The sequence below is a fragment of the Hyla sarda genome, chromosome 7 (assembly GCF_029499605.1).
Source record: "Hyla sarda isolate aHylSar1 chromosome 7, aHylSar1.hap1, whole genome shotgun sequence".
In the NCBI taxonomy this organism is placed as follows: Eukaryota; Metazoa; Chordata; class Amphibia; order Anura; family Hylidae; genus Hyla; species Hyla sarda.
In genome coordinates this window covers 223,912,899-223,934,849 of record NC_079195.1, presented here as the reverse complement: position 1 = coordinate 223,934,849, position 21,951 = coordinate 223,912,899, and the positions used below count along the sequence as shown (strand labels likewise).

General features: G+C 42.5%; 1 protein-coding gene across 2 annotated transcripts in view; it reads left to right on the top strand.

The window, feature by feature from the left end:
* Positions 1-21,951, top strand: part of ROR1 (receptor tyrosine kinase like orphan receptor 1) — a 318,627-nt gene that overhangs the window by 147,634 nt on the left and 149,042 nt on the right. Inside the window, exon 1 of one of the 2 annotated variants that reach the window (XM_056532852.1) lies at positions 17,068-17,099. The exons of the other annotated variant lie outside the window; for it this stretch is intronic. The gene's annotated coding sequence lies outside the window, so the exon portion shown is untranslated. Of the gene's footprint in view, positions 1-17,067; positions 17,100-21,951 lie in introns of those variants that run through there. 2 annotated transcript variants of the gene reach the window in all.

Below are 21,951 nucleotides of genomic sequence, written 5' to 3'. Positions count from 1 at the left end.
GTCTTCCAGATCTTGCTTTAACTTCCACTGTTCCTGATGACTGCCATTTCTTAATTACATTCGGAACAGATCATATTGACATCTGAAAACGTTTTGCTATCTTCTTATAGCCTTCTCCACCTTTGTGAGCGTCAACTATTTTCAGTTTCAGATTTCTAGACAACTGCTTAGAAGAACCCATGGTGCTGATTGTTGGGGCAAGGTCAGATGAGTCTGGGCATTTAAAACCTTTGAGATTGACATCACCTGGTCAGATGATGATTGAGAACAATCCATGACACTGACAGGTCTCAGCTTTGTAAAGGGGGCAGTGCATGCTATAAATTCTGCAGGGTGCCCAAATTTTTCCAGACGCCATTTTTTTGTTTTCTCTTATTTTGAAATTGTAAATGATGGAAATAAAATGTAACTTTTGTTGACATATTATAAGAATGTCTAATCTGTAATTTGATGCCTTTTGGGGATTTTTCCATCTTTCCTTGGCTTCTTTATGCACATTAATACACATTTTTAGCATAGAGCACTGTGGTCAGACAAAAAGGAAATTCAAAAAGAAATGAACTTCCTGTGGATCATACAGCAGCTGATAAGTACTGGAAGAATTAAGATTTCCTAATAGAAGTAATTTACAAATTTTGTTTATAAATATTTTCCAGTGGAGTACCCCTTTAAAGAAAAACTGACAGATGGATCAACCCCACTTACCTAAATATATAGGTGCTTGGTTAGTGATCCTCTTCTGGAGCAGTGTTTCCCAACCAGTGTACCTCCAGCTGTTGCAAAACTACGACTCCCAGCATGCCCGGACAGCCATAATCTTTAGATGTTTGGTGACAATCCTGGTGCCCATTACAGTGCCCATAAAACCTGACACCTTCTTTGGATCATGAATAGCATTCAATTCTTCATTTTCTGAAGCAGTGTTTCCCAGTCAGTGTGCCTCCAGCTGTGGCAAAACTACAATTCCCAGCATGCCCGGACACCCGAAGGCTGTCCGGGCATGCTGGGAGTTGTAGTTTTGCCACAGATGGAGGCACCCTGGTTGGGAAACACTGGTATAATGTTATAGTGCAGTCGAATAGTATAAATACATAATAATAATTTATATTTATTAATTTAATATTCATATTTAAATATAAATGAGCATTTACTAATATAAATTTATATTTACTAAAATGAATAATATAATACATAATAATTGTTATTTATATTTGCTAATTTTATATTTATATATTTTAATATAAATTAGTATTTACTAATATAAATTTATATTTACTAATATTAATAATATAATACATAATAATTATTATTTATATTTACTAATTGTATATTTATATATTTAAATATAAATTTGTATTTACTAATAAAAATTTATATTTACTAAAATTAATAATATAATACATAATAATTATTATTATTATTTATATTTACTAATTTGATGTTTATATATTTAAAGGGGTATTCCAGGCAAAAACTTTTTTTTATATATCAACTGGCTCCGGAAAGTTAAACAGATTTGTAAATTACTTCTATGAAAAAATCTTAATCCTTCCAATAGTTATTAGCTTCTGAAGTTGAGTTGCTGTTTTCTGTCTAACTGCTCTCTGATGACTCACGTCCCAGGAGCTGTGCAGCTGCTATGGGGATATTTTCCCATCATGCACAGCTCCCGGGACGTGACATCATCATTGAGCAGTTAGACAGAAAACTTCAGAAGCTAATAACTATTGGAAGGATTAAGATTTTTTAATAGAAGTAATTTACAAATCTGTTTAACTTTCCGGAGCCAGTTGATATATAAAAAATAGTTTTTGCCTGGAATACCCCTTTAAACATAAATTAGTATTTACTAATATAAATTAATATTTACTAATATTAATAATATAATACATAATAATTATTATTTATATTTTGTAGAATTGTATGTAAGATGCTTTGTACTTCATTTGTACACTTTGTCTCCTTTTTTTTTCCTTCCTTATGTAAAAAAAAAATATTTTCCCATAAATAAACATATATATATATATATATATATATATATATATATATATATATATATAAATTATTATTTTAACAATAATCTTTTGTGGCCAATTTATTCATATTATTTTACCTTTTATTATAATTGATTATAATACGTTATTTTTAGTTTTTTTTTTAACTTCTGTTTCCAGCTGTAAAAAAACGAAGATGAAACCCTGCACCCTAGAGAGAGTCATCCCGTCATGCTTCACTAACCACAGAACATGGGGAAAATCAAAGCAATTCAAAATATTTGTGTCTGTGCTTTGTACATGAATGGCGTTCCCTTTCCTGTGTCATCTGTTATACCCCCGGAGCGATGTCCGACCCCCCCCCCCATATCCTTTCTGTACCGCAGATTATAATGCGCCGTGAATTGTCTCTTCAATGGCTGTACTTGACTCCAGACGTTTGGTGCAATACGTTTAAGTAGATGCGAAGATTCTCTATCCAAGAACACAAATCCCCTACACAAAAAAATGGAAAACATAATTATTATTATTTTTTTAAATCAACTGGTGCCAGAAAGTCAAACAGATTTGTAAATTACTTCTATTAAAAAATCTTAATCCTTCCAGTAGTTATAAGATGCTGTATGATCCACAGGAATCATACATTCTTTTTGAATTTCCTTTCTGTCCGACCACAGTGCTCTCTGCTGACACCTCTGTCAATGTCAGGAACTGTCCAGAGCAGGATAAGTTTGCTATGGGGATTTGCTCCTACTCTGGACAGTTCCTATAATGGACAGAGGTCTCAGCAGAGAGCACTGTGGTCAGACAGAAAGGAAATTCAAAAATAAAAGAACTTCCTGTGGAGCATACAGAAGTTTATAAGTACCAGAAGGATTAAGTACTAGAAGGATTACGATTTTTTTTAAAGAAGTAATTTACAAATCTATTTAACTTTCTGGCACCAGTTGATTTAAATAAAATGTTTTCCAGTGGAGTACCCCTTTAAAAAGAGGTGGCAGCAGGGAGCACTGTGGTCAGACAGAAAGGAAATTCAAAAAGAAAAGAACTTCCTGTGAATCATAACAGCAGCTGATAAGTACAGGAAGGATTAAGATTTTTAATAGAAGTTATTTACAAATCTGTTTAACTTTCTGGCACCAGTTGATTTAAATAAAAATTTTTTCCAGTGGAGTACCCCTTTAATCCATCTGCCTGAAACCAAAACTGTCTGTTTTTATTTTTATTTTTTTTACATAGCATCCAATCACAGCTCCGCTTTAAAGGAGAATAACGGCGAAGATAAACTTATCCCCTATCCACGAGATAGGGGATGAGTAGCTGATCATGGGGGGCCTGAGTGCTGGGGCCCCCTGCAATCACCGGGATGTGCTCCATTTATTTCTGTGGGAGTGCCGAAAAGACCCTAGTACAGCTCTCGGGCATTCTACTCCCATAGAAATGAATGAAGCATGTGCCGTCTACTGGTAGATGACACGTGCTCCTCACGGAGAGCTATGGGGTCTCGTCCGGGTGATCGAGGGGTCCCCAGTGGTCGGACCCCTTGCGATCAGCTACTTATACCCTATCTGATCGCGCATGTCGGAAAATCCATATGTGGTAGCCTGGGGTTGTAGGGTATATGGGGTGTAGCTGTGAGGTTACTAAAGGGTGCTTGCTTAACCCTTTCTATTCGTGACGCCAGGGTGAGGGCTATTCTCTGTATGCTTGTCCCTGTCCCAAGAGCGATAGGGAGATAGGAAATAATGGATTGTCCACAACCGGAGATTTGCAGAAACTTTTCGGAACTTTTACTGAAGATTTTATGCAATAATGAACAGGAACAGTCCATATAACAAAGTATATTAGAGATTGACAAGTTTTTGGGACCTCATGAGTCTATTAAGCTTAGGCAGGTAATTGTTGCGCTGATCCACTGGATTTAGGGGTTTAGATTCAGTCCAGTATTCACGATAGCTTTAGCGGGGATTGAGATTTTAACTCATGGTTCAGTTTCAGGCTGAGGCCGGCAAGCTTCTGGCCTAGCTTGTCTTTGTAAGTTGCGCAGATCCGTCCTGTTAGTCCGGCATCCACGAGAGCATCAACCCAAGAGAGCGATCATTGGCTGCAGCTCCCTTATATGGACAGGGGCTGGACTTAAAGGGGTAGTCCGGTGAAAACCTTTTTTCTTTTAAATCAACTGGTGCCAGAAAGTTAAACAGATTTGTAAAGTACTTCTATTAAAAAATCTTAATCCTTCCTGTACTTCTTAGCTGCTGAATACTACAGAGGAAATTCTTTTCTTTTTGGAATTCTCTCTGATGACATCACGAGCACAGTGCTCTTTGCTGACGTCATTATAATAATAATAACAACTCTTTATTTATTGTTGTCCTCAGTGGGATTTGAACCCAAGGCTAACCACTGAGCCACCATGCTGCCTTTAGCATACATCTGCTATGCACGGTTGCTAAAATGGACAGAGATGTTAGCAGAGAGCACTGTGGTCGTTATGTCATCAGTGTTCCAAAAAGAAAGGAATTTCCTCTGTAGCATTCAGCAGCTAATAAGTACTGGAAGGATTAAGATTTTTTAATAGAAGTAATTTACAAATATGTTTAACTTTCTGGCACCAGTTGATTTAAAAGAAAAAAGGTTTTCACCGGAGTACCCCTTTAAGCTCACTGGTCCATACAACTGTCAACCTTCTGTACAAAGAGTTATGGGTAAACATGTGACCCAAGGACCTCCAAAGGTCCTCCAGCATACCATAGAGGAATTAAAATGGTCACATGACCGAAGGTCCTGTGACCGCATCAAGATAATTAACATTTATATACATTTTATACATATAACACACCAAATTTAAAGGTAAAGTGGCGACTGGGGACTTACTCAGCAGGCGGACCCCATCCCTCACTAGGAACTCTGACTTTGGGGACCACCACACAAGGTACAGTACACCATACGGTACCGGGACACCACACATATACGGTACCGGGACACTACACATAGCTATGCTTCAGAGTTAGGGTACGTTCTACGTTCACACTACGGAATTGCCGCGGAATTTCCGGGCGGAATTCCGCGGGCGCAATTCGGCGGTGTGAACTTTAACATTAGTGTGAACGGGTTTCCGCGAGACCCGTTCACACTGCGGAATTTCAGCGGCGGAATTGTGTGTTTGTGTTCCGCGCAAAGAAAGAACATGTTCATTCTTTGTGCGGAATCCGCGAGCGGACCATAGCCGTCAATGGTGACGGCTCAGTGCCCCGCGGCCCTAGCGCCGAAGTATCTCCGGCGGCGGCCGTCAGGCGGAATCTCCGCTCGCTGAATTCAGCCGCGAGAATTCCGTAGTGTGAACGCAAATCCTCCGCATTAACATGTTGTAAACGCAGTATAATCATAATAGTATTATAATAAAAGTACAATTATAATAATCCTAGAATCCGTAGGTATATAGTATAATAAAAATGATACTACGGTTGAAGTAATCATCATCAACAATATTATAACAGTCTATCATAGAGCAATAATAGCTTCATAATAGCGTAATCATCATGGGGTTATAATAGTACTATAGTAGTAACTAGAGATGAGCGAACTTACAGTAAATTCGATTCGTCACGAACTTCTCGGCTCGGCGGTTGCTGACTTTTCCTGCATAAATTAGTTCAGCTTTCCGGTGCTCCCGTGGGCTGGAAAAGGTGGATACAGTCCTAGGAAAGAGTCTCCTAAGACTGTATCCACCTTTTCCAGCCCATCGGAGCACCGGAAAGCTGAACTAATTTATGCAGGAAAAGTCATCAACTGCCGAGCTGAGAAGTTCGTGACGAATCGAATTTACTGTAAGTTCGCTCATCTCTAGTAGTAACCATAGAGCAATATAAATCAGCAGCAACCTGTAACATATATATATCTATAGTAGTAAAAGAATGTTACTGTAATAATAAAAAGTTATAATAATACCACAACAAGAACATTATTATAATAGTACTGTAATCATCAGTCTTATACTGCAATAATAATATTACAATAACAACACGATAATATAAGAACTATCATCATTGTGTTATGATTGTATAATAGAGCAATATAAATCAGCAACAGCTTGTTATAAGTGGTATAATAATACTCAGTTATAATACAAAAATGATAAAATAGTATAACAATAATCATCATACTGTTATAATCATAGTACATTATTATCATTATTTTATTATTTGTATTATTCTTCTTATTAATAATAATAATAATAATAATAAAAAATCATCAGTATCCTAATGCAATAACACTACAACAATAGGACAATAGTAACATGATAATATAATCTTTATCCTACTATTATAATCTTATTAGTACAATATTACAATCCAGGCAAAAATATTCACATAATAGCGTTTTCTTATTTTTATATGTATAAATAATAATAATCATCATGATATTAGAATATTAGCACAATATTAATAATCAAACTCGAATACTAGAATCTTTTATTCTTCCATCTGACTGATCAGATTTTTTATTGTCCAGTGTATTTAGAATCTGGAGTCCCCCCCAACTATCTTTTGAGTCTCCAGCTGTTGCACAACTACAACTCCCAGCATGCCCGGACAGTCGTTGACTGTCCGGGCATGCTAGGAGTTGTAGTTTTGCAACAGCTGCAGGGCCGCAGTTTAAAGGCTACTGCTCTAAGGGATGATAGGAGAGGAAAGCCTTGATTTACCTTTCAGGGACAGTGTGGATTCTCTAGAGTTGGCAGGACAGACTTTTGGCTGTCCGGGCATGCTGGGAGTTGTGGTTTTGCAACTGCTAAAGGGCCGCAGTTTGAATACCACTTCACTTTGGGATGATATGAGAGGGAAGCCTTGATTTTCCTTCCAGGGACAGTGTGGATCCTTTGGAGGAGGCAGACAGACATTTGGTTGCCTGGGCATGCTGGGAGTTGTGGTTTGGCAACTGCTAAAGGGCCGCAGTTTGAAGACTACTGCACTTAGGCATGATATGAGATGAAAGCCTTCATTTACCTTTCAGGGACAGTGTGGATCTTTTGGAGGAGGCTGACAGAAATTTGACTGTCTGGGCATGCTGGGATTTGTGGTTTTGCAACTGATAAAGGGCCACAGTTTGAAGACTACTGCACTTAGGCATGATATGAGATGAAAGCCTTGATTTACCTTTCAGGGACAGTGTGGATCTTTTGGAGGAGGCAGACAGACATTTGGCTGTCCGGACATGCTGGGAGTTGTAGTTTTGCAACGGCTGAAGAGACAATGTTTGGAAAACAGTAATATAAAGAAACTTCATAAAGCTCCTGGGACAAGTCATGTATCTATCTCACGGTCCATTCTTATTGGTTGATATTTGCCCCTCTGTTCTTTATACTTTCCCTTGTGGTGTTTTCTGATGCCTCCGCCCCGGGGAATGACTTAGTAGCACAGTGCACAGGGGCGGCCTCAGCTATGTCAAGCCTCCAGGTTCCTGACTTTGATATTTTCATGTGACCTGTGAGGTGTACGAGTTCATATCCTCCTAAATCCTTTTTCCTTTGAAGAGCGGCTTCTCCTCAGCTCTGGTGGAATTTTCTTTTTTCTTTTTTTTTTTACTAAGTAAAGACGGATGATACAGATGGATGATACAGATTGATCACTTACAGTCATTAAAGGGGTACTACCGTGGAAAACTTTTTTTTTTTTTTTTTTTTTTTTAAATCAACTGGTGCCAGAATGTTAAACAGATTTGTAAATTACTTCTATTAAAAAATCTTAATCTTTCCAGTACTTATTAGCGGCTGTATGCTACAGAGGAAATGCACAGTGCTCTCTGCTGACATCTCTGTCCATTTTAGGAACTGTCCAGAGCAGCATATGTTTTCTATGGGGATTTTCTCCTACTCTGGACAGTTCTTAAAATGGACAGAGGTGTCAGCAGAGAGCACTGTGCTCATGATGTCAGCAGAGAGCTCTGTGTTCCAAAAAGAAAGCCATTTCCTCTGTAGTATTCAGCAGCTAATAAGTACTGGAAGGATTAAGATTTTTTAATAGAAGTCATTTACAAATCTGTTTAACTTTCTGGCACCAGTTGATTTAAAAAAAGAAAATTACCACTGGAGAACCCCTTTAAGGTTTCAAATTTTCTCTGTCTAATAGATACAGTATAAGGGATCCCGACCCAAAAAATGTTGATTCCCTAATACTGAATTCTATTGCTGTTGTGTCTGAAACTGTGATGGCAATTTACAGATAACTGTTTTAAAAACACCCAAAAAGATATTAAAGGGGCATTCCGGCCAAAGACATCTTAATCCCTAGCCGAAGAATCAGGGATAAGGTGTCTGATCGGGGGGGGGGCGCCTGGCGTGGTCTGGAGAGGCGCGAAATAGCTATTACCATCATGGCTCCCGTTCAGTGCTGGTCTGATGCAATTTAACACCAACCTGGCGTCCCTGCTGCTGTAACACCCACCCGAATAAAATCGTGAGTGCCCCCTGTCTTCATTCTTGTCTTACGGTGTATTTTGCTTTGTGCTTGTTGGGGATGCACCGTATCCACGCTATATGCACCGGTCATTGCCGTGATCAGGTTCCCCATATACACAAATACAGCTAGTGCCGACTACACTCTCTCTCTCGATTGCAATTATGTATTGATTCAGTTCAGTTTCTGACGTTTAAGCAGGGGTTGGGCTTGTTTTCTAAACTGGGTGGAGTTATTGTGTGGGTTGATAAATTGGCCACGCCCACGTGGAGCTAACAGCTTTATAGGAAGTTAACTGTAGTTTTATGTTGGTGTGGGGGGTAGAGAAGCAATAAAACTAGTAATACTTGTGTGGTGTCGGGTGAGGGTAATGTGTAATTAATTGTTTCGTGACTCCAGGGCATGGTTGACCTATACACCAACCAAGGTAGACCAGCTTCTACTGTGCCAGGCACGGGGCAAATAATTACTCCGACTTAAGGTTACGGATAACTGGCTTCCTTTACTGAGGTTGGAAAGATGGCACAATCCGTTACAGCTCAGATTAGCGTGAAGGAGAGGCAGAGTGAACTTTGGGAAGCTTATTGGCTTGCTGGGACTTATAGTTGATTGTGCTGTATATGACTGACTTGACTTGTATGCAGCCTTCGCTATACTTTAGTTACTTAGACTTTACTGGGATTTACTTGAATTATATCCCCCAGACGGTAGTCCTTACCCCAAGGCTTTGACTTTCACCCAGGCGCAGGGGTTGACTTGTAGAAGTTGCTGGACTAGGCCTCAGGCCTCCTTCAGAATCACCTCACAGACTTCACCAAACGGTACCACAGCAAGAGAGAGAACTGAACTCTGACCTCACTATATAAGGGAGGAATTTAGAGAGATCCCATTGGCCGGATAAGTCACCTGGTTCACCTTTGCATACTCCCCTAACGACAAGGCCCATAACAACAGGTTTCTTAAAATAACAAGTGCATAGAAAATACCAATACATTAAAGGGGGTACTCTGCTGCTCAGCGTTTGAAACAAACTGTTCCGAATGCTGGAGCCTGTGACATCATAGCCCCGCCCCCTCACTACATCACACTCCGCCCCCTCAATGCAAGTCCATGGGAGGGGGCGTGACGGCTGTCACGCCCCCTCCCATAGACTTGCATTGAGGGGGTGGAGCGTGATGTCACAAGCGGGGCTATGACGCCACAAGCTCACGGCGCCGCTCACGATCGTCTACTTAAAGGGGTACTCCGCCTCTAGAAATCTTATCCCCTATCCAAAGGATAGGGTATAAGATGTGTGATCGCGGGGGCCCCGCCGCTATGGACCCCCGCAATCTCGGCTACGGCACCCCAGACATCCAGTGCATCCGGCGTTTGTTTAGAGCAGTAGTGTTCAATCTGCGGACCTCCAGATATTGCAAAACTACAACTCTCAGCATGCACGGACAGCCATCGGCTGTCCGGGCATGCTGGGAGTTGTAGTTTTGCAACATCTGGAAGGTCCGCAGGTTGAAGACCACTGGATTAGAGCGTCGGGTGCAGCGCCGGAGGCTCGTGACGTCATGGCCACGCCCCCTCAATGCAAGCCTGTGGGAGGGGGGCGTGACAGCTAGTCATCCGGTATGGAGCAAAGGTCACTCCGTGCAGCTGATGTCTGGGGTGCCGCAGCCGAGTTTGCGGGGGACCCGAGTGGCTGGACCCCCAGGATCAGACATCTTATCCCCTATATTATCCCCTATCCCCCTAACCCCTCCCATAGACTTGCATTGAGGGGACGGGGTGTGACATCATGAGAGGGCGGGGCTATGATCCCAAGAGCTAACGGCAGCGGCTCCAGCGTTCGTAACAGTTTGTTCCATTTAACCATTGCATAGCTTTGTATAATACTGTGAATTATAGAGAGTCCTGAGGAGCGTGGGCCCAAGATGGACATTGAAGCAGCATCTGCCTCACAGGATGGGCAGGAATACAGAAGAACACGCGATTCTGTACTGGGTCACCGCACTTGTGCTGATAAAATATTATAAACGTGACTATTTTCTCATATCATTTTCCTTCTCTCTCCACCTGTAAACTATGGACTTATAAATGGACCCTGAATTTTGCCGGCATCCCCGAAGACCCAATAGGTAGAGCGGCCACAATGCCGCCATTCACAGCTGTCTCCTGTCCTCTATGCCATACATCTATATTTTTCCTAGAACAGCTATTTCCTTTCTGACCTCCATGGACATTAAACGCAGAGAGAGCGGCGATAAAAAAAAAAAACATCTCTAAATGTCCGTAGAAATTGCATTAAATACTGACACATTGGCCAAGGAAAACATACTTTTAGTTTTTGAAGCTCTCTTCAGCAAAATACTTGTAAAAAATAATAATAAAACAAAAAGCGACAGCTCCGGCCCTGCATACATCCTGCTCCAGTAATAAACCATAAAAAGGCCGGGCAGATTTATTAGAACAAATAAAAAATAACTTAAGAAAATAAAAGAAATTCGAAATCGCCAAAAAAGATCACACAATGGGAAAGGAATGCTGTGCCGGCCCGGCGCTTGCCAATTAGCACACCTGCTTACATTGTATATAACTATATACTACACCCCTGACATGAATATCTGAAAAATGACCTGCAAAATCCATCCCCGAGCTCAGCCAGTGCCGAAGCCGCCTTACATATGGAGGGTTGTAATTTAAGAGAACGGTGATGTCACCACTTCAGATTTAAACTGTACATGAAAAGAAATTGTGTCGACTCTTTAAAGGGGTTATCCAGGAAAAAAATTATATATATATATATATATATATATATATATATATATATATATATATATCAACTGGTGCCAGAAAGTTAAACAGATTTGTAAATTACTTCTATTAAAAAATCTTAATCCTTTCAGTACTTATGAGCTTCTGAAGTTGAGTTGTCCTATTCTGTCTAAGTGCTCTCTGATGACACCTGTCTCTGGAACTGTCCAGAGTAATAACAAATACCCATAGGAAACCTCTTCTACTCAGTGCAGTTCCCGAGACAGACAGAGATGTCAGCAGAGAGCACTGTTGCCAGACAGAAAAGAACAACTCAACTTCAGCAGCTGATAATTATTGGAAGGATTTTTTTATAGAAGTAATCTGTTTAACTTTCCAGAGCCAGTTGATATAAAAAATAAAGTTTTTTCCTGGATAACCCCTTTAAGGGTATGTTCACACGTACAGGATCCTGCGCTGATTTGATGCGCAGGATTTGTAACTGCAGATTAGAAACTCAGTCATTTAGTTTGCACTGAAATCTGCAGCAGAAAATCCTGCACATCATATCTGCGTACGTGTGAATGTACCCTAAAGGGGTATTCTGGTACTACAAAATTTTATTTCTTATTGTTAATTTGTTGTTAGCTCAGTAGCTCCTGGATCCTTCCTCTCTCCTGACAGGAAGTTGTGTAGTCCTGTCATTGTCTCAGCAGTTCACAGGCTTCCAGCCTTTTCTCAGAAGCTTCCGTGCTCCCTCCCATCTCTCCTGACAGGAAGTTTTGTAGTCCTCTCAATATCAGTGTGGTGTTATCTCAGCAGCTCCCTGGCTCCTCCTTCTCTCCTGACTGGAAGTTGTGTAGTCCTCTCATTGCTAGTGTGGTGTTGTCTCCTCAGCAGCTCCCTGGCTCCTCCTCCTCTCCTCACTGGAAGTTGTGCAGTCCTCCTTATTGTTAGTGTGGTGTTAGCTCAGTAGCTCCTGGATCCTTCCTCTTTACTGACAGGAAGTTTTGTAGATATTTCATTGTCTGTGTGGTGTTGTCTCAGTAGCTCCCAGGCTCCTCACTCTCTCCTGACTGGAAGTTGTGTAGTCCTGTCATTGTCAGTGTGACAGGAAATTGTGTAGTCCTTTTATTGTCATTGTGGTGTTATTTCAGCAGCTTCCTGGCTCCTCCTTCTCTCCTGACTGGAAGTTGTGTAGTCCTCTCACTGCTAGTGTGGTGTTGTCTCAGCACCTCCCTGGCTCCTCCTTCTCTCCTCACTGGAAGTTGTGTGGTCCTCTTATTGTTAGTGTGGTGTTAGCTCAGTAGCTCCTGGATCCTTCCTCTTTACTGACAGGAAGTTGTGTACTTATATCATTGTCTGTGTGGTGTTGTCTCAGCAGCTCCCTGGCTCCTCCTTCTCTCCTGACTGGAAGTTGTGTAGACCTCCTTATTGTTAATTTGTTGTTAAGCTCAGTAGCTCCTGGATCCTTCCTCTCTCCTGACAGGAAGTTGTGTAGTCCTGTCATTGTCTCAGCAGTTCACACGCTTCCAGCCTTTTCTCAGAAGCTTCCGTGCTCCCTCCCATCTCTCCTGACAGGAAGTTTTGTAGTCCTCTCATTATCAGTGTGGTGTTGTCTCAGCAGCTCCCAGGCTGCTTCCTCTCAGCATATTTCAACCAGTGTGCTAAAAAAAAAAAAAAATAGTTGGCTGCAATACCTGACACAACCCATGGACAAAAATGGCGCAGTTTGGAATGACGCAACCATATTTTACCGATCCTGTACACGCCCTTTAACCTAGGCTGACTTCCCTTATCCTCACTCTTTACCTTGGAAGGTTACATTATTTCCTTTTTCTTTCTAACTTTAAAGGGGTATTCCAGGAAAAAACTTTTTTTAATATATCAACTGGCTCCAGAAAGTTAAACAGATTTATAAATTACTTCTATTAAAAAATCTTAATCCTTTCAGTACTTATGAGCTTCTGAAGTTAAGGTTGTTCTTTTCTGTCTAAGTGCTCTCTGATGACACGCGTCTCGGGAACCGCCCAGTTTAGAAGAGGTTTGCTATGGGGATTTGCTTCTAAACTGGCCGATTCCCGAGACAGGTTTTTCCTGGAATACCCCTTTAAGAATCTTGGGCCTTTTTTTGTATATTCTGGAGGATTATTTTCCGCCGTTCTTGTTGACGCTCGGATTTCATTACGGTCTCAGACACCCGGACGTGTTGGTGTAATTACCAAAGTCTTTCACAACTTATCGTGTCTTCATTTTTCAGCCGCTGAAGACAAAGACGTTGTCATCGGTTCCTTCGTGAATGAGACCGTACCTGGAGCAGCCTGTAAGGAGCAGAAATCTCCTAATCCTTCCAGGCCCCTTCAGACAGATCATTACTTGTGGTCTTGGAACGAAAACGTTTAATGGAAATTTAATGCGGTGGAAGATCAGTCCCCGGGAATTCCTGCTCGAAGAATAAAAGGAGGGATCCGACTTATTAGCTGAAATATTAACTTGGCCGCTCACCATCGTCTACTTAAAGGGGTACTCCGCCCCTGGAATTCTTATCCCCTATCCAAAGGGGATAAGGGGATAAGATGTCTGATCGTGGGGGTCCCGCTGCTATGGACCTCCGCAATCTCGGCTATGGCACCCCAGACATCCGGTGCACCCGGGGTTCGTTTAGAGCAGTAGTCTTCAACCTGCGGACCTCCAGATGTTGCAAAACTACAACTCTCAGCATGCCCGGACAGCCAACGGCTGTCCGGGCATGCTGGGAGTTGTAGTTTTGCAACATCTAGAGGTCCGCAGGTTGAAGACCATTGGATTATAGCGTCGGGTGCAGCGCCGGAGGCTCGTGACGTTATGGCCACGCCCCCTCAATGCAAGCCTATGGGAGGGGGCGTGACAGCTAGTCAGCGCTAGTCATCCGGTACAGAGCAAAGGTCACTCCGTGCAGCTGATGTCTGGGGTGCCGCAGCCGAGTTTGCGGGGGTCCCCAGTGGCGGGACCCCCCAGGATCAGTCTTCTTATCACCTATCTTATCCCTATCCCTCTAACCCCTCCCATAGACTTGCATTGAGGGGCGGGGTGTGACGTCATGAGGGGGCGGGGCTAAGACGCCACAAGCTCACGGCGCCGGCTCCAGCGTTCGGAACAGTTTGTTCCATTTAACCATTGCATAGCTTTCTATAATACTGTGAATTATGGAGAGTCCTGAGGAGAGTGGGCCCAAGACGGACATTGAAGCAGCATCTGCCTCACAGGATGGGCAGGAATACAGAAGAACACGTGATTCTGTACTGGGTCACCACACTTGTACTGTTAAAATATTATTATCCAGGCATACTGGGAGTTGTAGTTTTGCAACATCTGGAGGGTCCGCAGGTTGAAGACCACTGGTTTAGAGCATCAGGTGCAGCGCCGGAGGCTTGTGACGTCATGGCCACGCCCCCTCAATGCAAGCCTATGGGAAGGGGCATGACAGCTAGTCATCGCTAGTCATCCGGTATGGAGCAAAGGTCACTCCGTGCAGCGGATGTCTGGGGTCCCGCAGCCGAGTTCGTGGGGGTCCCGGGATCAGACATCTTATCCCCTATCCTTTGGATAGGGGATAAGATGTCTAGGGGTGGAGTACCCCTTTAATTCTCCATTACAAACTGTGATCACTTGACGTCCTCACCGTAATTTTCCATATCTGTTCATGGTAAATGAAGAAACACTGCTACCCCTGTGCAAAGGTGGTGTCTGGAACTACAATATAGCATATTCTTTACAGAAGCACTCCGATATTTTTTTCGCCCGCCTGTATAGTGCAGCACAGGTTATTAATAGAGAATAATGTAGGGGTTCTTGCGTGTGCCTTGTGCTTACCTGTTTAGCTGATGTGGCAGGCATGAGTTTGAAGCCATACTTGTTGCATTTCCGTCACTGAAATGATTTCCAAATGCTGCCTACATTTCTCATGAACTCTCTGGCTTTGCAGAGAGGGTGTGAAGTCTGATCACTGCACCTGGTCATCTAATTAGACTGCTGGTGCTGGAGATCACCCAGGAGAACTGATTGGGTTGGAGTCATGTGTTATTATGTACACAATTGAGGTGTTTTATGAAGAAGCAAAGGGCTGTGCTCACATTTGTGCTGTGCTTCACACAGTTAGGATAGGGTCATACGTTCCGTATTTTGCTGCTTATATTGTACTTTGGCAGTTTATTCTGTAATTTTCCAAAATTGATGAAAAAATTACAAGTTTTACCATGATGTGCCCTATTGATTTAGAAAAAGCATTGCAAAAAACATTGCTATGTGTTAAAGGGGTACTCCTGTGGAAAACTTTTATTTTTTTTAATCAACTGGTGCCAGAAAGTTAAACAGATTTGTTAATCACTTCTATTAAAAAAAATCTTAATCCTTCCAGTACTTTTTAGGGGCTGTATACTAAAGAGAAATCCAAAAAAGAAATGCATTTCCTGTGATGTCACAACCACAGTGCTCTCTACTGACCTCTGCTGTTCATTTTAGGAACTGTCCAGAGCAGGAGAGAATCCCCATAGCAAACATATGCTGCTCTGGACAGTTCCTAAAATGGTCAGCAGAGAGCACTGTGGTCGTGACATCAGAGGAAATGCATTTCTTTTTTGGATTTCTCTTTAGTATACAGCCCCTAAAAAGTACTGGAAGGACTAAGATTTTTGACTAAGATTTTTTAATATAAGTGATTTACAAATATGTTTAACTTTCTGGCACCAGTTGATTTAAAAAAAAAAGTTTTGCACGGGAGTACCCCTTTAAGGGCCCTTTAACACTATAAAATCACTTCCGTTACGAACGGATGTGCATGTCGCCCGTCACAAAATAACGGCCGTTATTAATAACGAGCGATAACGGGTTAAAATGGCTATTAAAATAATCCCATAGACTATAATGGGATTTTCTAACGGCCGTTAGTGATTTAGTACCGGACGTATAAACTGCCGATATCCTAACGGGCGTTCGTAACGGAAGTGATTTTATAGTGTGAAAGGGGCCTAACACAGCCTCAAGGGCTGTATATAACTACTATATATCCTGATCCCATAGAGATAACAGCAGTATACAGATAGAGCTGGAGGGGAGGTGTATAACTACTATATATCCTGATCCCATAGAGATAGCAGCAGTATACAGATAGAGCTGGAGGGGAGGTGTATAACTACTATATATCCTGTTCCCATAGAGATAGCAGCAGTATACAGATAGAGCTGGGAGGAGGTGTACAACTACTATGTATCCTGATCCCATAGACATAGCAGCAGTATACAGATAGAGCTGGGGGGGGTGTATAACTACTATATATCCTGATCTCATAGAGATAGCAGCAGTATACAGATAGAGCTGGAGGAGAGGTGTATAACTACTATATATCCTGATCCCATAGAGATAGCAGCAGCAGTATACAGATAGAGCTGGAGGGAGAGGTGTATAACTACTATATATCCTGTTCCTATAGAGATAGCAGCAGCAGTATACAGATAGAGCTGGAGGAGAGGGGTATAACTAATATATATCCTGATCCCATAGAGATAGTAGCAGTATACAGAGAGAGCTGAAGGGGAGGTATATAACTGCTATATATCCTGATCCCATAGAGATATCAGCAGTATACAGATAAAGCTAAGGGGGAGGTGTATAATTACTATATATCCTGATCCTATACCGATAGCAGCAGTATACAGATAGAGCTGAATAAGAGGTGTATAACTACTATATATACTAATCACATATAGATAGCAGCAGCAGTATACAGATAGAGCTGGAGGTGAGGTATATAACAACCATATATCCAGATCTCAGATCCTTACCCAGCAGCAGTATACAGATAGAGCTGGGTAAGGAGGGGTATAACCACTATATATCCTGATCAGATAGAGATAGCAGCAGCAGTATACAGGTAGGTATACATTCTCTACATTCCACAGTATTTATTTATTTATTTATTTATTTATTCATTCATATTCTTTATAAACCCAAATTTCAAGAAATTACAAAAAACTCCTCTAAAAGTGATTTTTTTTACGTTATTTAAAAAAATAATATATATATATTTTATTTTTTTTATTTATTAATATATTTATTTATTTTGTTAGTTATGCAGTGATTTTTGTTTTCTTTTTATTTATTCATACAATTGTTTTTTTTATTGTTTTATTTTTTTAAATATTTTTTTACTGTTGCATTTTATAAACACCTTTTCACATTGAGTCCAGCTCTTCTTTGTTACGTGCCCCCATTAGATAGAGACTTGGGCTAGAAGCCAGCACATTGTTGTAAAGGGCCCAGTGGGTTCTGCCATTTGTTACCCATCACTCCGGACAACAAACGTTTCAAATAAACCTGCGGCTGAACGTACAGGACGTCCCCAGTACAGACAGATTATCTCCTCCGCGCGGTGTATGGTGGACGGACGATCACAGGGACGGAGATATTGGCTCATTTGTTCCATGTCCCTATCTCTATCTCCTGATGGCTTCCATGGCTTTCAGCAGGGATGTAGGTGATACGGATGGAGCGTTGCGGAACCTGTAGGACAGTGGTCTTCAACCTGCGGACCTCCAGATGTTGCAAAACTACAACTCCCAGCATGCCCTATCTATCTCCTGATGGCTTTCAGCAGGGATGTAGGTGATACGGATGGAGCGTTGCGGAACCTGTAGGACAGTGGTCTTCAACCTGCGGACCTCCAGATGTTGCAAAACTACAACTCCCAGCATGCCCGGACAGCCGTTGGCTGTCCGGGCATGCTGGGAGTTGTAGTTTTGCAACATCTGCAGGTCCGCAGGTTGGAGACCACTGCTGTAGGGTTTTTCCCAGGGGATGGTTGTCGTATTTGATATCACTACACATGACTTTGCTTTAGGTTATTAACATTCCGTAATGAGATTATTCCTAAAACTTGAAGGAACAGTCCATTGCTTCTTACAGGGAGTCACTTTCATGATAGATTCCTTTAAGTGATATAATCCAGAGGGACAGATATTACGATTTACCAGGCTTGTAATTCACTGGGCCATTTAAGGTTACAAATCATTTAAGAAATAAAAAAAAATAATTTCAATAAATAAAATGTCCAAAATACTAATATAAACAAGAAAAATCGTGAGATTGTCCTGATTTCTCAGTCCTTAAAGGGGTTATCCAGGAATAAAAACTTTTTTTTATATATCAACTGGCTCCAGAAAGTTAAACAGATTTGTAAATGACTTCTATAAAAAAAATCATAATCCTTTCAGTACTTATGAGCTGCTGAAGTTGAGTTGTTCTTTTCTGTCTAAGTGCTCTCTGATGACACGTGTCTCGAAAACCGCCCAGTTTAGAAGCAAAACCCCATAGCAAACCTCTTCTACTCTGTGCAGTTCCCGAGACAAGCAGAGATGTCAGCAGAGAGCACTGTTGCCAGACAGAAAACATCAACTTCAGCAGCTGATAATTATGGAAAGGATTAAGATTTTTTAATAGAAGTAAATTACAAATCTGTTTCACTTTCTGGAGCCAGTTGATGTATATATTAAAAAAAAAAAAGTTTTTTTTCCTGGAATACCCCTTTAAACCAGTGTTTCCCTACCAGTGTGCCTCCAGCTGTTGCAAAACTACAACTACAATATATGAATGCCATATATGATCCATGAAAGTTGCCAGGTTGTTTGGGCACTGTAATGGGTACCATTAGGGTTGTTGTCACCAGATATCTGTTGCCTTGGGCTGTCCGGGCATGCTGGGAATTGTAGTTATGCACCAGCTGGAAGCACACTGGTTGGTAAAAAAAAAACACTGCTCCAGAACAATGAATATTTTAATCTATCTATGATCCAAGGAAGATGCCAGGTTTTATGGGCACTGTAATGGGCACCAGTGTTGTCACCTGACATCTCAAGCCTTCAGCTGTCCAGGAATGCTGGGAGTTGTAGTGTTGCAGCAGCTGGAGGCACATTGGATGGGGAACGCTGCTCCATAACAATGAATATTTGAATCCATCCATGATCCAAGGAAGATGCCAGGTTTTATGGGCACTGTAATGGGCACCAGGGTGGTCACTTGACATCTCAAGCCTTCAGCTGTCCGGGAATGCTGGGAGTTGTAGTTGTTCAACAGCTGGAGGCACATTGGATGGGAAACACTGCTCCAGAACAATGAAGATTTTAATCCATCCATGATCCAAGGAAGATGCCAGGTTTTATGGGCACTGTAATGGGCACCAGGGTTGTCACCCGACATCTCAAGCCTTCATCTGTCCGGGAATGCTGGGAGTTGTAGTTTTGCAGCAGCTGGAGGCACATTGGATGGGAAACACTGCTCCAGAACAATGATGATTTGAAGGTCATTCATGATTCAAGAAAGGTGCCACATTTTATGGGCACTGTAATGGGCACCACTAGGGGTGTCACCTGATATCTCTTGCCTTTGGCGGTTCAGGCATGCTGGGAAATGTAGTTGTTCAACAGCTGCAGCCTAGTTTATCCAAATTTTTTATATAAATTAATCTGAAATTTGTGAAAAAATGTACTTTTTAAAAAAAAACTTTTTCTTTAGCTGTGAAAACGATAAATAATAAACTTTTTGACAATGCCTTAAAAAAAAAAAAATAAATAAATCCTGCACATAACTGACCCACATTTTGGCCGTGACATCCCATCCCTGTAATGTGATGGTGATGGTCATGTGACCTGGTTTTTTGGATGTCTGGACGAATTAGTTATTTTCACTTTTTGTCTAATCTGCCTGTATATCGGGTTACTCCAAACGACAAAATGTTGTCTCCGAAATTTGCAGCGTTTAGGGGCAATTACCTCTCCATGTGTTTGTGGTTACGTTTTCCATCTGAACAGGTCCAGTGGTCGTCCTTCTACACGTCACCTAATGCGGCATAGTAGAGAACTCCATTTTGGATATCGAGGACATGGTTCGAATTTTGTTGTGGCCTTAGCAAGCCCCCTCTGATAAAAGGTAAGGGCCAATGTGCCATAGAGGCGGACCATGCAGCTGCTATGTGGCCATTGGCTGTCCGGGCATGCTGGGAGTTGTAGTTTTGCAACATCTGGGGGGCCACAGTTTGAGACCCCTGATCTAAGACTTCTCTATGGTCACCTGACTTCATCGCCATTCAGTCGGCATCCTTAAAGGGGTACTCCGCTGCTCAGTGTTTGGAACAAACTGTTCCGAACGCTGGAGCCGGCGCCGGGAGCTCGTGACGTCATAGCCCCGCCCCCTCATGTTGTCATTCCCCGCCCCCTCAATGCAAGTCTATGGGAGGGGGCGTGACAGTCGTCACGCCCCCTCGCATAGACTTGCATTGAGGGGGCGGGGCATCATGAAAGGGCGTATTTTACACTGCGGATCCACCGATGACCGACCCTATAGTGTGCCTCCTGCTGTGCCTGCTCGTTGCAGCTACGAGCAGACACAGGGATTTGCTAGTCACCGTGCGCATGCGTAGTGTATTCACAGACCTCGTGGTCTTTCCCCCGGCTCCCTAAGCTAGGCCGAGAGCGGGCGTGATGTCTGACTACACTGCGCATGCGCGCAGCGACCCGCAGGTCCTGTGCGTCTGCTCGTAGAGCACGCACAGCAGGAGGCACACTATAGGGTCGGTCATCGGCGGATACACAGCGTATTTTACGGTTACGTGTGACCCTATCCTAAAAGGGGAATTCCAAATTATACTACTTAATCTTAATTCACAGGAAAGGGGACATGTGTTTTATCATGGGGGGGGGAGGGGGGTGTCCAACTGCTGGGACCCCACCACCATCTTGAGAATGGAGATCCAAGTCACGTTTGCACGCTGCCGCTCTATTTGTTGTCTGTGTAGCTGTCTGAGATAGCTGAGCACTATACTTGGCTGCTCCATAGAAAATGAATAGAGGGGCGGCACTTATCTGCAACTAGACAATCTATTTTGAGCTGAGATTTGGGTTTCCAATCTCAAGATAGTGTGGGGGGTCCCAACAGTCCGACCTCCTTCAATTGGACACTGTGGATAGGGGATATGCATCCAGTCATGGAGGGATCTAACCGCTGAGACAAAAATGCTTCTTTCCCCTGATATAATACTCATCTCCCCCCTTCTGCTCAAAACAAGCAATAAAAGTCTATGGAGAGGCAAGAAGGGAGCTCAAGACAAACAATACGAGTCTATGGAGGGGGGGGGGGAGGAGGGAGCTCAAGACAAGCAATACGAGTCTATGGAGGGGGAGGAGGGAGCTCAAGACAAGCAATACGAGTCTATGGAGGTGGGAGGAGGGCGCTCAAGACAAGCAATACAAGTCTTTGGAGGGGTAGGAGGGAGCTCAAGACAAGCAATACAAGTCTATGGAGGAGGGAGCTCAAGACAAGCAATACAGGTCTATGGAGGGGGAGGAGGGAGCTCAAGACAAGCAATACAAGTCTATGGAGGAGGGAGGAGGGAGCTCAAGACAAGCAATACAAGTCTATGGAGGGGGGGTAGGGAGCTCAAGACAAGCAATACAAGTCTATGGAGGGGGGGGGGGGAGCTCAAGACAAGCAATACAAGTCTATAGAGGGGGGAGGAGGGAGCTCAAGACAAGCAATACAAGTCTATGAATGGGGAGGAGGACACTCAAGACAAGTAATACAAGTCTATGGAGGGGGAGGAGGGAGCTCAAGACAAGTAATACAAGTCTATGGAGGGGGAGGAGGGAGCTCATGACAAGCAATACAACTCTATGGAGGGGGAGGAGGGAGCTCAAGACAAGCAATACAAGTCTATGGAGGGGGAGGAGGGAGCT